Source organism: Ovis canadensis, chromosome 2, assembly GCF_042477335.2.
Source record: "Ovis canadensis isolate MfBH-ARS-UI-01 breed Bighorn chromosome 2, ARS-UI_OviCan_v2, whole genome shotgun sequence".
NCBI classification, from domain to species: Eukaryota; Metazoa; Chordata; class Mammalia; order Artiodactyla; family Bovidae; genus Ovis; species Ovis canadensis.
Genome location: NC_091246.1, coordinates 177,460,095 through 177,479,110, shown reverse-complemented (window position 1 = coordinate 177,479,110; position 19,016 = coordinate 177,460,095). Strand labels below are relative to the sequence as shown.

Genomic DNA, 19,016 nt, shown 5'->3' with positions numbered 1-19,016 from the left:
CCCTCCCTTCCTAAGCCTGATAAGCTCATCTCCTCCTATGGAAAACGCTTCCACCGTGGCACTTCATTTGCCTACCAGACTGTTGTCTTTATCCCTATTAAGAGACTGTATACTCCTGTTTTGTTGTTGCTGTTTTTCCCTTTTGGCCGCGCTGAGTGGCTTGCGGGAACTTAGTTCTCCACCAGGGATGGAACCCGCGCCCCCTGCAGTGGAAGCGCAGAGTCTTAACTACTGGACCGCCAGGGAAGTCTCTATACTGCTGTTTTTGTTTTAGGAAGTCATATAGTTCTGAGCTCACAGGAAGAGATCGGTACAAATTGTATCTTGGCTTTCCAGCCTGGTACAGCCCTAAGAAAACCGTGCGCAGAAAACAGCAGCCGCCTGTCACACTGACCCTAGGTCAATTAGATAAGCTGTTAGGGGGATCAGTGACTGTTTTAGGAAAGTTTTATGCTGCACTGAAGCGGGGAAGTCCCTACCAGGCGAGGTTCGGCCGGGGATGTGGAGCGCGGCAGGCTGGGGGCCAGTGCCTGGCGCAAACGGCGCCGGCTACTTTCAAACCACGGCGGCGGATCCGGCCTGGGCCGGAAGTGCTCGGCGCAGGAGGGAGGGAGGGAGGGAGTGGCGGCCTCGCGAGCCGCCGCCGCCGCGCGCACGCGCTCTCGCGGGCTGGGGCTGGGGCTGGAGTCGCAACTCGGAAGCCGGGGCCCAGACTGTCCCGGAGCGGGGGGGCTGCGTGGGGGCGGGAGCGGCGGAGGCGGCCGCCCCTGGCGGCGGGTTTGTTTATCCCGGGGAAGAAGTTTAGGAGCGGGAGGCAGGGGACAAGGGCGGACTGCGGAGGAGGGATGCGGCTCGGCGGAGGCGGTCGCCACAGGGACTCGCCGCCATCACCTCAGCCGGAGAGGAGCCGCCGCTGGGACTGCCCGCCGCTACCCCTCACGTCCGGGTAGGTGCCCCTCCCCCGCCGCGGTCCCGGCCGCATCCGTGGTCGCCTGCTCCCCCCTCTTCCCTGGGACTCACCTGCACTAGAACCCAGCGGCCTCCTCCCGCATCTCGGCACCCTCCTCCTCCTTGGCCCAGGACCCGCGCTCCCGAGGTGTGCCTCCCGCCCCCCGGATCTCCCTAACCCCTCGAGTGTCTACTGCCCCTGGGAACACCCCTCCCCCATTGACTCCCTGCTTCCTTCTACCAGGATCCCCCCGACCTTCCTCCGCAAGCCTTGTCCCCTTTGCCTTGCCCAGTCTCCCCCCTTTATAAACTGTAGACCTCCGCGCCCGCCCTTTAATACCTTGCCTGTTTTCCCACCCTGAGTCCTGCCTAGAGCGAGAAATTGTCCCCCACCCCCGCGTTCACGTCCATACCTCCTCCTCCCAAAAGTATACGCTCGGAAGTATCTCCGTTACCCGTTTCACGATGAATTCTCAGCTCTCCACCCGGACCCCTCGGTGCCTCCACCCTGGTGGCCCTGCCCTCAACCTCCCTATCCCCAGGTAGGCATTGCCCTCTCAGAATTCTCCCTCACCAGGGACATCAGGCGGACTCTGGGGGTCAGGGTCCACGACGTCCTGACTTACCATCTTTCTGCTCCCTCTGCCATCCTTTCCCCTCACTCCTCTTGAATCTATGCATTTGTGTAACTGAATTACAGAAAGGCAAGGGGATGGGGCAGGATTTTCTCCTTCAAAGCAGTAGATCGAGTAGAAATAGGATTCACCTGCTTATCCCAACTTTTGGCATCTTTCTCTGTGAATAGTGTCATTCACAGCCAGACTTCTGAAGCTTCTGGTGCTTTGTCTGTATTTGAAAGACTCCTGGGCCTATATTATTTCACTATAATACTCATCTTCCTAGCTTTTCCATAAAACTGATGAACCTCCTGTTTCTTAGGCTGGAAATTTAATAAAAAAAAGTTCGTACTTTGAAACATTACATCTCTCCTGTCATAATGGGGAAGGTGGAATATTTCAAATTATCATCCTACTATTCTTGAGATAAATGGTGCCCAGTGGTTAAGAGCTCAGACTCTTAACTGAACTGTCAGGATCTAAATCCCTGCCTTTCCATCTACCATGTCTGGCCTTGAGCAAGTTTTTTAATCTCTCTGTGCCTCATATTCTTACAGCTGTAGAATGTGGATAGGAGGGTACTTCATAAAATGGTGGTGATAATTGCATAACTTAATTCAGGTAAGATACAACAGTGCCTGATAAAAGTTCAATAAGTGTTCTTTATCATCATCTCTTAGCTTGATTTGGCTATTGGTAGGTTACTTTGGAGAGAGGAAGTGGAGGGAAGGAAAGCTGTCTTTTGCTTTTTTTATTTTAACAGCTTTTTTGATGTAGCTATAATTCATATTTTGTTACTGTATAAAGTAGTTCCTTCTGGTGTGAGAAGTATAGTTTTAGCTCCTTATTTTCAGGTAAGTTACCAGGCTATATGTTGTATCATTTTCAAGTATTTATTTGGAAATTTAAAATCATCTTTGGGGAGTAACTGAAATTGAATTGTGTAGCATATTTATCATAGGGAAAAATGAGGGTTTTACTGAGGAAAATTGTAGTACTACAAGTAAATACTCAAAACTGTTAAGATACTTCATACCTGCTTGTCCTTTACCTTGAATTGCTACTAAGGATAGGGCTTTGGCTTAATTCAGAAGACATTGCTTTTCTCTTATTGACGGTTTTTATTCACATGACTGTGTCTTAATGTTCCCCAAGTTTTACTCTTTAAAATCCTGACTAATTTTGTCATATTTGCTTGCTTCCTGTGCATTGTTTTCTTAACTTTTTTTAAACAACTCATTTTAAAAAAGTCCAAATAAGTTCTATTAATTTAATGTTGTTATAAGTAATAAAAGTTTGGAATCATAATTTGCTGTCCTAATTACACATAAAAACATGCATATGGAACTTTCAAATATGTTGCCTGTGTATAGCTTAACATTTTTTTTTTTTTTTTTTTGTATCACCAATGGAATGTTCTTTAAACTTTGGGTGACACTGCCTCTGCTGCTTATGCTATTCCCTGGCCTGGAATAACCTTTGCTCTTTCCCCTGCATATCCAAATTCTACCTATCTTCCACCTCTTACTGTTTCCACATAGTTCCTGCCAACATTGGTTTCTATTTCTTGGTTTTCCTACTGTCTGTATTCTGCATTTTTGGCTTTAAATAATACAGACTCCCCCAGTTCAAGAAAAATGAATCGGGTAGAATCATACTTTTAAAGTTCATAGAAACTTTGAAGGGGGTGGAATGAAATTAACAATTAGTAGCTACTTTGTGCTAAGCACTATTCCTTTGGTTTTGAAAAGAACCATTCTTTCCAAAAATATTTAATGAGCACCTACATCATGCCAGGCTTTGGGGAATACACAAGAGCAGCCCTTTTCATCAGGGGTTCCAGTAAATATCAGGCCCTATTGCTCTAAAGCATCCAAAGTATGTAATGAATTAACTACTCTTCTATGCACCTAGATTGGTGCTAGCTCTGCCCTATGCTTGAGAAAGAGAGAACTGAGGAAATAGTCACTTAACTCAGTTTCTGTAGGGTTTAAGTCCTCTGAAAAAAGTTCTATTAGAGAATAATAATATGGACACTTTTTTTGTAATTTATATCTTAATGTGGCACTGACAGACAATAAGCAAGTAAGAAGATAAAATTATCTAAGAGCACTGGTAAAATGTTACAGATAATGATAATCACTAATACTTTTTAAAGCACTGGGCCAGCCATTCTTTCAAATGATTTATATATATTAACTTGTTTAAACCTCTCAACAATCCCCCTTTGAAGAGCCTTAATTATATTTCCATTTCACAAATAAGGAACCTGAGAATCAGATTACTTCCACAAAATCACACAGCTAAGTAAGCAGTGGAGCCAGGTCATATGGTTGTAGAATCTATTATCCTTTGTTGCCTCTCAGACCTTCCAATCTTCCAATTCTTTGTTGGTTACTTTAAACAAGATTCTTCACCTTTCTGGGGAAAAAAATTTTTTTTTAAAAATCTCAGTGGGATTTACCTGTCTTTTATAATTAATCCGGGGGTAGTGGGAAGCCATTGGAGAATGTCAAACAGCTGACAAAACCATCACTTGGCCGCTCTGTTGAGGACATACTGGAGATAAGCAAGAGAAAAAGCAAGGAGACCAGTTAGGCCAGTGCTTCTGAAACTTATCTGTGGTGAAGGACCTTGTACTTTGATAATGTACAATAAAATAAATATTGTGGCGGTGTCTATCAAATGGCTCTAAAAATTTCTGAGTGCCCTCTGTTGCTATATTTACCTTGTCTCATACCAATAACAAAGAGTTTGTGCATCAGTATGGGTCCACAGATGACACTGAGCAGAATTGAATTCAGCTATTTTTGTAATTTAGGCAAGAGATAATGAAATCTTGGTCCAGACTTGGCAGTGATAAAGTAGCTGAATTTAACAAATATTTGAGAAGTAAATGGGATTAGATGGTGGATTCGATTTGGAGGTCTAGGGAGAGGAGAAGGCTGATTTCCAGGGTTGGTGGTTCCTGTGCCTAATATAGGGGAATACTGGGGGAGGGGAGAGCAGTTTTGTGTTCGTTTCTGGTAACAGGGGACATATTGATCGTAATTCAGTGGGGAATAATCAATATATAGCTGTTAATGGATGTCTTAATTTGGAAGGTGGGGGATGAGATTGCCTAAGCAGAAAGTACATAGAGAGGATAAAGGGATGTGGTCCCCTACGACTCTTCAGTATTTAACATTAAGAAAAAGAAATGGAGCAAAGGGGGCAGAGAAGATATAGCCAGAGGTTGAAGGAGATTTTCCTTAGCATCACTGAAGCCAAGGCAATAGACCAGAAAAGGAGGGTGTGGCTAATCTATGTTGATTGAAGCTGAGAAATGAATTAAGTTGGAAATTAGAACACAGGGCTTCCCTGGTGGCTCAGTGGTAGAGAATCCACCTACCAATATGGGAGATGCAAGTTTGATCCATGGGTCAGGAAGATCCCCTGGAGAAGGAAATGGTAACCCACTTCAGTATGCTTACCTGGGAAATCCTATGGACACAGAAGCCTGGCGGGCTGCAGTTCATGGGGTCACAAAAGAGTGAGACGTGGCCTAACGACTTAACAACAAAGAGTACACATTGCATTTTATGGGCAAAACATTTGATGTCTCAGTTGTCTGTCCATCCATAAACTATTTGATTATGAATTTTGTTTTAATCTGCCAAAGCAACAATTACAGACTTAGGGTAAAATGTTATCTATAACATGAACCATGTCTTCCTTCCTGAGCTCAGAGCCATGTTTCTGGTTATCACTATCTGGGTGTTCTATAAGCATCTCAAATTCATTCATTCATTCATTCATTTAGAATATATTCAAATAGAATATATTTTTTAAGTACTATTTATCAAGTGTTAACTATTACCAGACTTTTCAAAATTCACTTAGACCTCAGAGTCTAGGGGCAGTGGACAGTTAAATGTTGTGTAGTGTGATTAGTGCTATCATAGCAGTTTATTCAGGTTGCCTTGTAAGCAGAGAGAAGGTGCCTTAGGGAAAGCTTTCAAAAGAAAGTAGACCATTGGGCAGAGCATTTCAGAAGGACAAATGGAGGGATGGAAAGGGTAATGCAGGGGTAGAGGAGTTTATTTTGAAAGCTTGCAAAGGGGAGGGATTGCGGCTGTCACGTATGGGTGGTAGATGAGAGAGTTTGGCCATACCATCCAGAAGTTTGTCTCTTGAATTTGTATATCTTTCTGTTTGCTGTTTTGATTAATATCATCACTACCTATTTAGCCACCAAACACAGATAGCTTCTGAATACCTTCAAAATATAAGGATTTTCTTTGTTATTGTCCTAGGTGGTGTTTTGTTTTTGCTGGTTAGCTTTATATTTTATAACCTATATTTATAGAATCAATAAGTAACTGATAGTATAACTTGAATATTTTAGTTATATTTTAATGATTTTTTTATTGGATGGGAGAAATTTTATACATACAACTTTTTCTCAGATTTAGAGAATTAAAATTAAGGCCTTGGTAAGGTTTGCTAGGAGTTTACTCCTATCATCAAATATATGGTCAGTGATCATACTTTGGGTCTCAGTGCAATAATAGCAATCCCCTGATATCGTAAATGCTATTTTAGATAGTCTAAATGGTCTGAGACTTAAAGTCTTACATCATAGTAGAACACAGCTTATTTTCAGGGATTCCTTCATGAAGAATGTTGTAATTGGCAAAACCTTAGTTGACAAGAAAAAAAGTGTACTAGAAAGAGAAATTATGTTAAAATGGGCTTTGTTGTTGTTCAGTCACTAAGTTGAGTCCGAATCTTTGATTTCAGTTCAGTCACTCAGTCGTGTCCTACTCTTTGCGACCCCATGGACTGCAGCACACCAGGCCTCCCTGTCTCTCACCAACTCCCAGAGTTTACTCAAACTCATGTCCATTGAGTCAGTGATGCCATCCACCCATCTCATCCTCTGTCATCCCCTTCTCCTCCTGCCTTCAATCTTTCCCAGCATCAGGGTCTTTTCAGATCTGTCAGTTCTTCACATCAGGTGGCCAGAGTATTGGAGTTCTGAATCTTTGCAACCTCATAAACTGCAGCACAAAAGGCTCCTCTGTCCTCCACTATCTCCCAGAGTTTGCTCAAATTCATACCTGTTAAATCAACCATCTTGTCCTCTGCTGTCCTCTTCTCCTTTTGCCTGCATCAGGGAGTTCTTTTCCAGTGAATATTCAGGATTGGTTTCCTTTAGGATTGACTGGTTTGGTCTCCTTGCAGTCCAAGGGACTCACAAGAGTCTTCTCCAGCAACACAGTTTGAAAGTATCAGGTCTTCGACACTTAGCCTTCTTTATGGTTTACCAACACAGTAAATAAAGGTTCTAAAAGACATCTGTTTTAAAAAAACAGGATAGACTCTATCAAAATTTTTGCTTCTGATAACCTTACGTAAGTTTTTGTATAAACATCATTAGGTTATTCTGATCTGCTAAGGCAGTCTTCCTTCCATTTTATATTAAGAAAATTATAACTTAAAAAAAAGTCCTTTTATTAGTTCCTCCTGTCTTTTGCTCGTCTTCTCCCTGGCTCTTAGTTTTTTAAATCTTAATAAATTCTTGTACGACAACTATATATTTTTTGTATATTATGGTTCTTACAGGTACACTTTCCCAGGCCTTTTATTTATATATACATATGTAGAACTCTTCAGATATTCTTCAGACTTACCTACATGTTCTAAAGGAGGACAGGATAATTATTAGCATTAAATTCTGAATTATATAACTATGTGAAATAGAGCTTTATATACATAAAGAATAGTTTTTAAAAAATTTGATCTACAGATATAAAATAACATTGCCTCAAACTATGGCTGGGATAGGTTGTTTATACACTTAAAGTATGAGTAATATAGGAATAAAAATAATTAAGAATAACGGATACAAAATAAGAGAGGTTTCACTCTGCTATTAGGTGATGTAGTATCTCAAAGGTTGTAGTGTAACTGAAAAGTAGTATGAGGCTTTTAAAATATTATTTGAGATTTAATACATTAAAGAAGATACCATTGTTTCCTGTCTGGGTATATTTACAGAACAAATTTTCAGTTTTGTGAAAGTGCATTTTAGTCTCCTCCCTCCTGCCCCATCAAAATTAAGTGATTTTTAAAGTGGTTGGGTTTTTTTTTTGTTTTTTTTTAATTTTTTAGTTTTAATCTGGATGCAGTTTTGGTGTTTTAGTGGGAAATTACCCTGAAAGGTAGCTTTAACTACTAAGACAAAAGCAGACAAAGAAAAAATTGAACATTATTCATCCTGAAATTACCAAGGCAAATATTGACACAGGAATATTTAAATAAATTGAATTTTTAAAAAACATTTATTTGTTGACTGCACTAGTTCTTTTTTGCTGTGTGTGGGCTTTCTCTAGTTAAAGCAAGTGGAGCTACTCTTGGTTGCAGTGTGTGGGCTTCTCATTGTAGTGGCTTTTCTTCTTGTGGAGCACAGGCCGTAGGCACACGGGCTTCGCTAGTTGCAGCACATGGGCTCAATAGTTTCAGCTTTCGGGCTTGAGACTGGGGGCTCAGGAGTTATGGTGAAGGGGCTTAGTTGCTCCACAGCTTGTGGAATCCTCCCAGATAAGGGATCAAACCCATGTCCCTTGCGTTGGCAGGCAGATTCCTATGCACTATACCACCAGGGAAGTCCTGAATGAATTGAACTTTATTTAAATTTTTTTGGTGGCCACTCTTAGGATCAGTTTAAACCTTTGTTAACCAGTTAGCTATCCAATATGGCCATTACGTTTAACATGTCCAGTTTTGTTAGAGTAGTTCAAGTAGGGCATGGGCATACACTAAGCATATTTGGTAAATTCTGGTTGCATTCAACATATATTTTTTAAAAAACTGAAGATACTTAAGTGCGCATTTTTATCAGTGGTGTTTGAGAACTGGCTTGAATCAAGTGGTCCTGGCGAGGTATCTTGATTGATGCTTTCCTGTTGATTTTATTTTCTCAGGTGTCTCATTTTGGCTGTTATTTTGTCTGCCAGCCTTTTTCCCACCCCAGATTCTTTATTTCTTCATCAAATTGTATAATGAAACTAGTTATTTTTCCCTAGCAGTATGTAACCAGGTTTAGTTCAACATGGGCCTGAGAAAGTAACAACTTACTGCAATGGGATTTACCTTATGTTTACCTGGAGTTTCGTCATAGATCATTTTGGGGAAGAAATACCCTTTTGAAAGCCCTTGTACCCGACCTGTGAAGTAATTCAGATGTTTATCTTTCTTACGTAGCACTAAGCCATGAGGGCCATACCGTAGGTTTTTGAAGCACACTTGGCCAGCAGTTACCAGATGCACTGTTATTTTACGTATGCCAGAGAGAGAGAGCACCGTCACTTGCAGTTGTAAAATGCCATCAGTTTCAGACATGCTAAAATGTTCACATTAAAACAAATGGGTATCTTAGAATTTAGAAATGTGCCATTAGTGCTGTTTCACTTTATGGTTATCACCCAAGATCATCAACATAACTAACCTCCCAACATCAAGTGAAGTCAGGATAAATTTAGTTTTACTTGACCTCAGAGATCTCTAGGCAGTATAGCATAGAAGTTAAGAGTGCATCCGGTCTGCTTTTTAATAGCTTTCTGACTTTAGGTAGGTTACTGAACGTCTCTGCCTCAGTGTTCTTATCTGTAAAATGGAAAGGATAACTGTACCTACCTTGTAAGAGTTGTTATAAGAACCAAATGAGTTTTATTTACATTTAGAGTAATTCTTTTCACATAATGCTTTGTGTAAATATTGGTCAATTAAAAACAGTTAATTAAATATTAAGATTCTTATTCTTAATCTAAGAATAAGGAGATGCTTTAAAAGGGGAAAAGGATGTAATAGTTCATTGTTATTTTTGCACACAATAGAGATTAAAAGTGTTTTACTAATTTGTCTTTGAAAGTCTAATGTATTCATAAGATTGCAGTCTTGACGATTTTGATACTTAAATTCATAAAAATGATACCACTGTATAAGGGTTCAGTGAAATCCGCTTTCCTTTCTATTATGACATATTTAATCAGAATATTGATGTGCTGTGACAGATGTCTTAAATATAACCTGTTATATACTTGTGATTCCTGTCAACCTCATAAGGAATTCATTTGGAAATGTTTTTAAGAATTTCAGTATTAAAGAACTGTATTTAAGACATCTGGCTTCTGCACTGTGAAACATATGGAGGAAAAGTTTTTATATATGAGGCAGTTTTTATTTGAAAAGTTTTAATATGTACGTGATTTTGTTGCTTCACTTTTTTTGTTTTTGGCCATACCAGGTAGCATGTGGGATCCTATTCCCAACCAGGGGTCAAACCCATGCCCCCGCCCCCTCAGCATTGGAAGCACAGGCTTAACCTCTGCACTGCCAGAGAAGTTCCTGTTGCTTCACTTTTTTTTAGGTTTCTTTCTTTCTTTTTGGCTGCACTGGCTCTTCCTTCTGGAGCCTAGGCTCTCTCTAGTTGAGGGGCTACACTCTGTTTGCAGTGTACGGGCTTCTCACTGCAGTGGCTTTTCTTGTTGGGGAGCACAGGCTCTAGGCGCACATGGACAGCACATGGGCTTAGTTGCTCTGTGGCATATGGGATCTTCCTGGACTAGGGATGGAATTCGTGTCCTGTGCATTGGCAGGTGGGCTGTCAGACACTGGACCACCAGGGAAGTTCCTTGTTGCTTCATTCGAGATTTAAAATCTTGTCATTTACCCTGATATAAAAATAAGCCCTTCCTTTGAGCTTCTTGGTATTTCCCCCTTTCCCACTTTTGCCTTGTTTTCATTTCTTTTTGTTCTGCACTCACAACATTCATTTATTCCATAAATTGACCAACTGTTAAATGCTGGGTTCTGTATTTCAGTAATAAATTGGAAATAGCCCTTGACCTGGAAGACTCACTATTTGGCGTTTATTGGAGAAGGCAATGGAAACCCACTCCAGTACTCTTGCCTGGAAAGTCCCATGAACAGAGGAGCCTGGTGGGCTACAGTCCATGGGGTCGAGAAGAGTCAGACACGACCGAGCGACTTCACTTTCACTTTTCACTTTCATGCATTGCAGAAGGAAATGGCAACCCACTCCAGTGTTCTTGCCTGGAGAATCCCGGGGACAGGGGAGCCTGGTGGGCTGCCGTCTATGGGGTCGCACAGTCGGGCACGACTGAAGTGATTTAGCAGCAGCAGTCATTGAGTGCATAGGCACAGTACTGAAGACTTGATATATCTGCTCTTTTTGTTTCAATCCTCATAACTACCCTGTTAGGATAGGTCATTACTTTTCAAATGTTTCCATCAAATAAATGGCAGAGAAGAGTGCCCTTTTAGGTGGTGAAGATCTGAGCATGGTCAAGGTAATGTGGAGAAAGGAGAACTTTGGTGTTAAAATTCTTTTCAGATTAGTGTCTTCTCCTGAAAAGGATTTGACGGTTGCATTCTGTTACCCTAATATAGCCTTCTTTGTTTTAATGTAAAAATGGTTTAGATTAGCATGAGGGAGGATTTTTTTTTTTAAGTGTTCTATCCCAGTTTTGGCATGGAGGAGACGTGGCACTGGGGATCAGATTGTGTAATAAATGTTTAGGCATCAAAGTTGCTTATTATATATTGATTTGCTTTTCCAATTTTAGGTAGACTTTTATTGGAATGTAACATAGGCTCATGGACATGCATGTAACATTGTACAGCGACAACACCCTTGTGTATGGCTTCTTAAATCAATTTTTATGTGATCCGTTGGTATAGTGTATAGTGTGGTAGCTTCTTCATTCTATTGTATTCCATCCGTTGTATGACTGTGTATATATAAATACTGTAATTTATCCTTTCTACTGTTGATGAACACCTCGGTGGTTTCCAGTTTTGAATCACAATGCCTAATGCCCCTATAGAGTATTCTTGTACATATCTTTTGCTGCACATGTACACATAATTGCTGTAGTAGAAGTTTTGGATCATATGTACTTTTGTTCCGTTTCAGTTTATGTTACCCAGTGTTTCCAAAGTGTCTTTTCAATAGTGAATGAGGGTTTATTTGTCCCACATACTCTGCAACATTTGCTTAATATTGTTTGATTTATTTAGCTGTTCCGGTGGGTATAAAGTGGTATGGCTAGTTTTTCAAAATATACATGATTCCTTTCTTCAGGCATACTCACATACCCCTCCCATGTGCACACCGAAGGAAAATAGAGACTTGTATATTTTCATAAAAATGATTTTTCATTTCAAATGATTCTGGTTGCCTTGTCAGTTGGTAAGATGCAGAATGTAAAACAATTTTAAGTATGGTTTAAGGAAAATAATGCTATCATGAAAATTGCAGCTTCACTGTATAGTCTACTGACTTTCTGATAAATGGTGTATTTCTGCCTCGCTGTTGCTAAACATGGGAAAGGTTTTAAGATTTTGCAAGCTGGCAAAAAGTTCTGTAGGGCCTTTTATTGAGTTAGTCTGTAGGATTGCCCCAAAGCTCTAATTATGCAATGCTGAAATGCACTTGCTCTTGACTGTCTACCCAGATTGTAGGTTGTGTTCATTCGTTTTGTGAGGTTCTGCTGCCCCTTAAATAAAGGAAGTGCTGTCTACACAGCCATACTTACTCAATTTTCAGAACTTGAAAGTTGAGCAAATTTTACAAATGCTCAGTTTGCTATGTTGTTTTAGACTTAATTTTCTGTTATATGTGAAATTTTTGTTGTGTCACAGAAGACAGTATTGCTACTAGTATTTTTTTTTTTAATTATCAGATTGTATAGCAAATACCAAGGATGTGACAAATGTTTTACCTGTGTATCTTTTCAAGGCTTAGGGTGTGGTAAGTCTCCTCTCATTCCCCAGTGAATATAAATCATGTTAGAATCATATGTAGGGAAGCACCATTCCTGTATCTTTTGGAAACCATAATTAGTTGTTGATTTTTTCTGTTAAAACACTCATAGAGATTCATAACTGCAGATGAACTCATAGTTTTCCCTTTTTAACATTGTCTTATGCATTTGTAGAGCTAGTATTTTAATATCTGATCTTATTTCTTAACTGCTGCAAAGTACTGTTCCTGGGTAGTGCAGCTCTTTGACTGATACTGGTGCTATACATATTCTTGAGTAGCTACTGATGTGCTAGTCATAAGAATCTTGAAATTATTAGCTTATCATCAGAAGAGCTGAGCTGGCATTCATGTAGTTAAAGTGTTCTCTTGAGGTATAAGGACATCTATTTTGCAAAGCTTTTCTTTGAGAGGTCAGGGCTGGTAGGTAGATGGCAATAGCCTCCTTTTATATAGTCTAGGTTGACCATGTGTTACATCATTTCAGAAACACTGAATTAAAACCCAGGGTCTCCTAACACATTGTTCTTCATGGATCAGCTTCATTTCTTTCTCTTTCAACTTCTTTCTCTTTGTCTGCCCACCCCCCACCCGCCACCTTTTTTTTTTTTTATCTTTTTTTTCCCTCTGTAAACTAAATAGCTATACGAAATGTTTTCCTTTAAAGAGGATTAAGCCATTTTAATGATTATAGACATGCAGAGTATAAAGATATAGACAATTTCTTTCCCTTAGGTTTTATAATTTAAGAGTTCCCAAAAGTTGTAGTTCCTCATATCTTTCTCAAGGATGATGGTTTTTCCTAATTTTGTCTAGGTTAGTACTAGTTTATGTCTTCTGTCCCAGTATCTTGTCTGACTTAACATTTGTAATGTCTAATTTTTAATGAAATATTGTTGTTAACAACTGCTTTAAAATAAGCCTTAGTAGTTCAGTAGAATTTTTATTTTTAGCTGCTGCTATGGTGTGGTCTACTGATAGGTAAGAGACATGTATAACAGTGAGGTCTGTCTTAACAGGTGGTAAAATTTTAAGTACTTCTTTCCCGAACCCATCTCAGATACATTATAATCAGTGACAGTATCAGGATGGGGCTCTCCATGATTGAAAGTGGGCTGGGACATTAATGATAAGGAGCAATTAACTCCTCTTGGTCTCAGGTGATGGTAAGAGATGTGATGCCTCTGCCTTCATCTCTTTGGGCACCAGCCTGTTGTTCCATGTTCATGCAGCTTGCGAGATTCATGAAATTAGAATGATGGCAGCAAGTGGTATCAGTGGAAAATTGTAGGTTATATAAGCTGAAATTGTGATTGAGCGGTCCTGGAATAGAATGGGTAAGCAGCATTTTTCAGTAGAGCTTTGTGTGATGGTGGAAGGGTCTATGATCTCCGCATTCCATTATTGGTAGCTTTGGTCACTTGCATCTACTGAGCACTGAAAATGAGTCTAGTACAACTGAGGAGCTGAATTTCTAGTTTAAATATTTTGTTATTTGGTAAGACTTTTTTATTAGCGGTTCTACTTGATCTGCTTTAGCTAGGTATTTGGCTTTCTGACCTTATCAATGTTTCTTCAGTGCCTGGCTGATTTAGATTCTTAATGAATGTTTGCTCAGTAAATGCTAGATGAATGTGAAATTGTTCCAGTGTCCTGAAATTCTAGAACAAAAAACACTGCTTCAGTTCAGTTCAGTTCAGTTCAGTTGCTCAGCCGTGTCCAACTCTTTGCGACCCCATGAATCGCAGCACACCAGGCCTCCCTGTCCATCACCAACTCCCAGAGTTCATTCAAACTCAACGTCCATCGAGTCAGTGATGCCATCCAGCCATCTCATCCTCTGGCGTCCCCTTCTCCTCCTGCCGCCTATCCCTCCCAGCATCAAAGTCTTTTCCGATGAGTCAGCTCTTTGCATGAGGTGGCCAAAGTACTGGAGTTTCAGCTTTAGCATCATTCCTTCCAAAGAACACCCAGGACTGATCTCCTTGGACACTTTTTAAAAAGTGACTTGAAAACTAATAAAAGTAAACTACTCTGTTTTGTTTTTGGCCATGCCCTTGGTTTACAGAATTTTAGCTCTCCCACTAGGAATTGAACCCTGGCCATCAGCAGTGAAAGCACGAGTCTTAAGCACTGGTTCACCAGGCAATTGCCATGTTTTTTACTGTAATTAAATGAGAAGAAGGAGAACTTTAAGAAAAATGACTTATGATTTTTAAAAAATAATACCTTGTGGAGGCTAAAGCTTTAATCAAATGTTTATTCATATTTTCCTAAAATAAAAGAGATGAGGGGAAGAGTAGGAAAAGGGAGAGGGAAGGGGGGAAGTATAGCTTTTATTATGGATGAATGTTTTAGGACTCAGATAAATCTGAACAATGCTTAGGGTTAATGTAAGTGGATCCAGAATTGGCAACTAACTGTGCAGAAACTACTGTAAGGATTTAATGGACCTTATCTCTTAACACTCATTATATTCTTTCTGAGTGAGAAATTATTCCCTTTCTGAGGATGAGAAAGGTAAGGGCCAGAATGAGAAAGTAACTTGTTCAAGAGTTATAAAACTAAAAAAGTTTTTTTTTTTAATTTGCATTATGTCATGTACAGATCTTTTCCTGTGTGTCCATTTTGATGAGTTTTGACAGGTATATTCACCTATGTAACAACAGCCCAATCAAGATACAGGATCATTTCCATTACTCCAGAAAGTTCTCTTGAAGATTATGCAATTTTTAAGAGACACTTCGGGCATCAGTTTATCTTTGTACAGCTACGCCTCCACGTTACTTGCATTAAAAGGGAGGTGGAAGCTGTTAGAGATAAGCACTGTGAGAGCAGCAGCATTCACAGCTCAGTAATAGCTGATGAAGAGCCAAATGATAAAGGTTAAAAAAGCAAAAACAGAACCTCAGAAACATCAGAAACCTCAGGCAAATTTAACTGTTCTTCATAGTTCATGAGATTATTACTGTTTTGTAAACTAGTTCTGTTTTTGAATTTTACATTAGTACTCATACACATTGAACCAATTTATTTAGTGCTTTCTGTGTACCAGGCACTATATTAGGTATTGTCTATACAGTCTCATTCAATATAGCAGTCATTTGAGATATTACCATTTATTATTCCCAATTTACAAACAAGAAAATCAAGACCCAGAGAACTTATACAGCTGCAGGATTTTTACCCAAGTCTAAAATCAGAAACCAAATTCTTAACCCTGATGGTGTTCTGTGGATCATTCTATAATACTAAATGCTGCCTGGTACTTTGATTTTTAGGAGGCAACAATTATGTGCTGTCTAGTAAATATGTAATACTTTTGCAGCAGTTGACTTCAAATCTAGTCAGTATGTCTTTGCTTAGTATATGCCATCTTATACAATAGGCAGTAGTTATGTAAAGTTGAAAATAGAATCATCTCAAGGAGTTCTCCCTATTTGATGAATTGAAAAACCATAGTATTTCCAATTAAGAATCCTTCATTTAATTTCTGAGTTACTTTTTTGGGTTTTGTTGTCTTTTTTTTTTAACTCTGTGACCTTAGATCATATTACTTCTATTTTTCAGTTTCTCTGTAGAATAGAAGTAGCTACTTCATTTAGTTGTTTAAAGGATCAAATGAGATAATATATATGTAAGAGTAAAATTCTAAACTATGAAGTAAAATCTTACGGATTACTACACTAAGAACTATATTTGATTAATTCTGTATGCGAGGCATTGGTTATGAAAGTTCTTGGGTAGTAGCTAAGAAATTATTCATTTTGCTGAAGAAAATGGTATGGGAGTAAACTTAAGTGTTTGGTTAGTAAATGTTTTACAGAAGTGCCAATTAAGGTGGACAGATTAAAACACTGTTAGTGCTTAAAGAAGAGAGATGGTTAACTTATCTATTGTTCGTTCGTTGAGATAGCTTCTCTCAAGTTTGAGAAAAAAGTGTTTTTTTTTTCCCAGTTCTTTCACCATCCATCATTTTTATTATTGGTCCTTTTAGTGGATTTAGACAAAGCAGACAATTGCAAATCAACTCTTCCATCAGCAAATTTAGTACTTATCTAGATTACCTTAATTACTATAGTTTGTATTGAATATTTAAAAACAAGATATTTATTATTAGTTTTTGAAGCCTCAATATAGATATGACTTCTGACAGGACAGGCTTTCACAAGTATTGAAAATAGTTTCCAGATCTTCTGTCTTCTTTTGAAGATCTTAGGAGATTCATAAGGACAACAGATTTGATGACTTGAGTTACCATCCAAGAGGAAAATTAACGTGAAATTACAAATCTTTTTTTTTTTTTTTTTGCTTGGTAGTGTTCTGTTCATGAGATCTGAGTTTCCTGATCAGGGATTGAGCCTGGGCCGTGGCAGTGAAAGTGCTCAGTCCTAACCACTGGACTGCCAGGGAACTCTCTAAATTGCAAGTCTTGATTGTTCTTACTTTTTAACAAAATGCTCAACAGAATTTTTAAAAGACAAAAAAATGTTGCATTTACATAAAAGTGAAAGTTGCTCAAAAGTGTTTGACTCTTTGTGACCCCATGGACTACACAGTCCATGGAATTCTCTAGACCGGAATATTGGAGTGGGTTGCTGCTGCTGCTACTACTGCTAAGTCGCTTCAGTTGTGTCCGACTCTGTGCGATCCCAGAGACAGCAGCCAACCAGGCTCCCCCATCCCTGGGATTCTTCAGGCAAGAACACTGGAGTGGGTTGCCATTTCCTTCTCCAAAAGTGTTGTTATAATTTATAAATTAGAGCCCTGATAAAGGTTTTACCTGAAGGGACTTGGGAGATCTAGTTCATATTATGTCTTCCTTCCTTGTTCCCACAGACCTTAGCTCAGTGTAGAGCACAAGTCAGTGATTGGGGAGGGGCTGAGAGAAATAGACTATAAAGGAACAAATGAAGGAGTGAAAACAACAAAAACTAAGAGGGTGATGGTCTTGCAGCTTGCCATACTGAGTCGTCTCCTGACTGCTAGTTTTGCCCTTTTCTGGTTCACCACAGTTTATATATCACTATAATTTAAAGTCTTACTTCATGAAGTTCAGTGAACATAGTTATAAAGTGCCATGCTAAGCATTTAAATAAGGCTGATTTTTTAAAATCCCAGTACTGTCTTTATAAGATTTCTGGAAATAGCCTCCTTTTAAAAAGTAAAATTATGTGCTTCATATATTTTTAAGGGAATATGGCCATTAATACAGATCTATCTAGCCTTCTAATTTTCTTATTGTGCCTTGTATCTAAGTTATTTACGTAAGTAATAAGAAAACAAATGAGCTTGTAGCAACTAGCATAACATACATATCTAGTTGTTTTTAAATGATGATTTTTTTTAAATGATTGCCAAAGATCCAGAGTGTCCTTAATATGTAATGCTACAGGAAAAGCAGTCAGGTTTTGACGTGATTGATAGTCTGTTTTTTTCCCCAAGAAGGTCATTGATTGCCTTGTGAGGAGATCATGTAGTGATACCAAGACCTCTTAGTCTTACAGTGTATGAGTGGTTCCTGTATAAGCTTATGATAAAACTGGATCAGATTTAGTGATTCTTGCCCTGAATGCTTTGTTTAGCCCAAAGCTCAGTGCTATGCAAGAGCATGTGTGATCTGAAGCCAAAAGGGACTAGGGGCAGAATCCAGATCTCTCAACTCAACACAGACTCCAGGGCTTTTTTCCATTTTTGCCTTCATTAAGATAAGCTATAGTGTGTCTGTGTTGAGGAATGTTAAATGATTTTTACTTTTAATTCTTTTTTTAAAAAAATATGTTAAATCAACAGAAATGTGATTTTTGTGGGATTACAGTGTGTGCACACAGGGGTTCTTCTCTGTGTGGGTTTTGTTTTTTGTTTTTTAAGGAGAACCTTGGTGTTGAATGATAAGGCAACAGTAAGCAGAGGTTTTAAATTCCTGCTTGTGTACAAACCTTCCCCAGCAAGTATTAATGACTTTTAGGATTTATCAAATAGAGAAAGAGTTGGTCTTAAAAAGTCTATTTTGTCTGTTCTAATTAAGTTTCCATATATGTATAATTAAAATTTCTTCCTTACAATTGGTGTTAGAGGATGTTATAGATTTCAAAAGAGGTGCCATAACACTGGAATAAAACCCTGGGACAAAGAAGTTGAAAACTAGCCTAGTCTCTCAGGATAATACCTAGGTAGAATATTGAGTCTGCCTGTAGACTGAAGTCTGTGAAGACTTGAGTCATAAGTGGAGGACAAATGGATAGCTGCAGCAGTGATGATGAGATGAATGTATTATTGGTATTAATAGCTTTCTGGTCTAATCCTCATGCTAGAAATGTGGTCCTCAGTGTGAAATTCCTAGATCAGCACCATCAGCACCACCTGAGACTTGTTAGAAATGTAAATTCTGGGGCCTGACCCAGACCCACTAAATCATTAACCCTGGGATTGGGGCTCAATATTCTGCTTTAACAAGCCTTCCAGGTGATTCTCATGCACAGTTAAATTTGAGAATCACTGCCCTAGAGAAATACAAAGCTGTGAGTCTACCATTTGTAATTATGTAAGAGGCTGGAACTACTTATTTGGACCATATCAAGTTACAGATAGTCTGCTTTTGATTTACAGAAACTTCGAAT

At 39.1% G+C, this 19,016-nt stretch overlaps 1 protein-coding gene across 9 annotated transcripts in view; it reads left to right on the top strand.

The window, feature by feature from the left end:
• The first annotated feature begins 605 nt into the window (after positions 1-605).
• The window catches only part of SPOPL (speckle type BTB/POZ protein like), a 52,880-nt gene continuing 34,469 nt past the window's right edge, over positions 606-19,016 (top strand). For 3 of the 9 annotated variants that reach the window (XM_069574431.1, XM_069574429.1, XM_069574433.1), the window contains exon 1: positions 657-946. The gene's annotated coding sequence lies outside the window, so the exon portion shown is untranslated. Of the gene's footprint in view, positions 947-19,016 lie in introns of all 9 variants that reach the window. The other 6 variants (XM_069574430.1, XM_069574428.1, XM_069574432.1 and 3 more) reach the window with 4 other exon arrangements.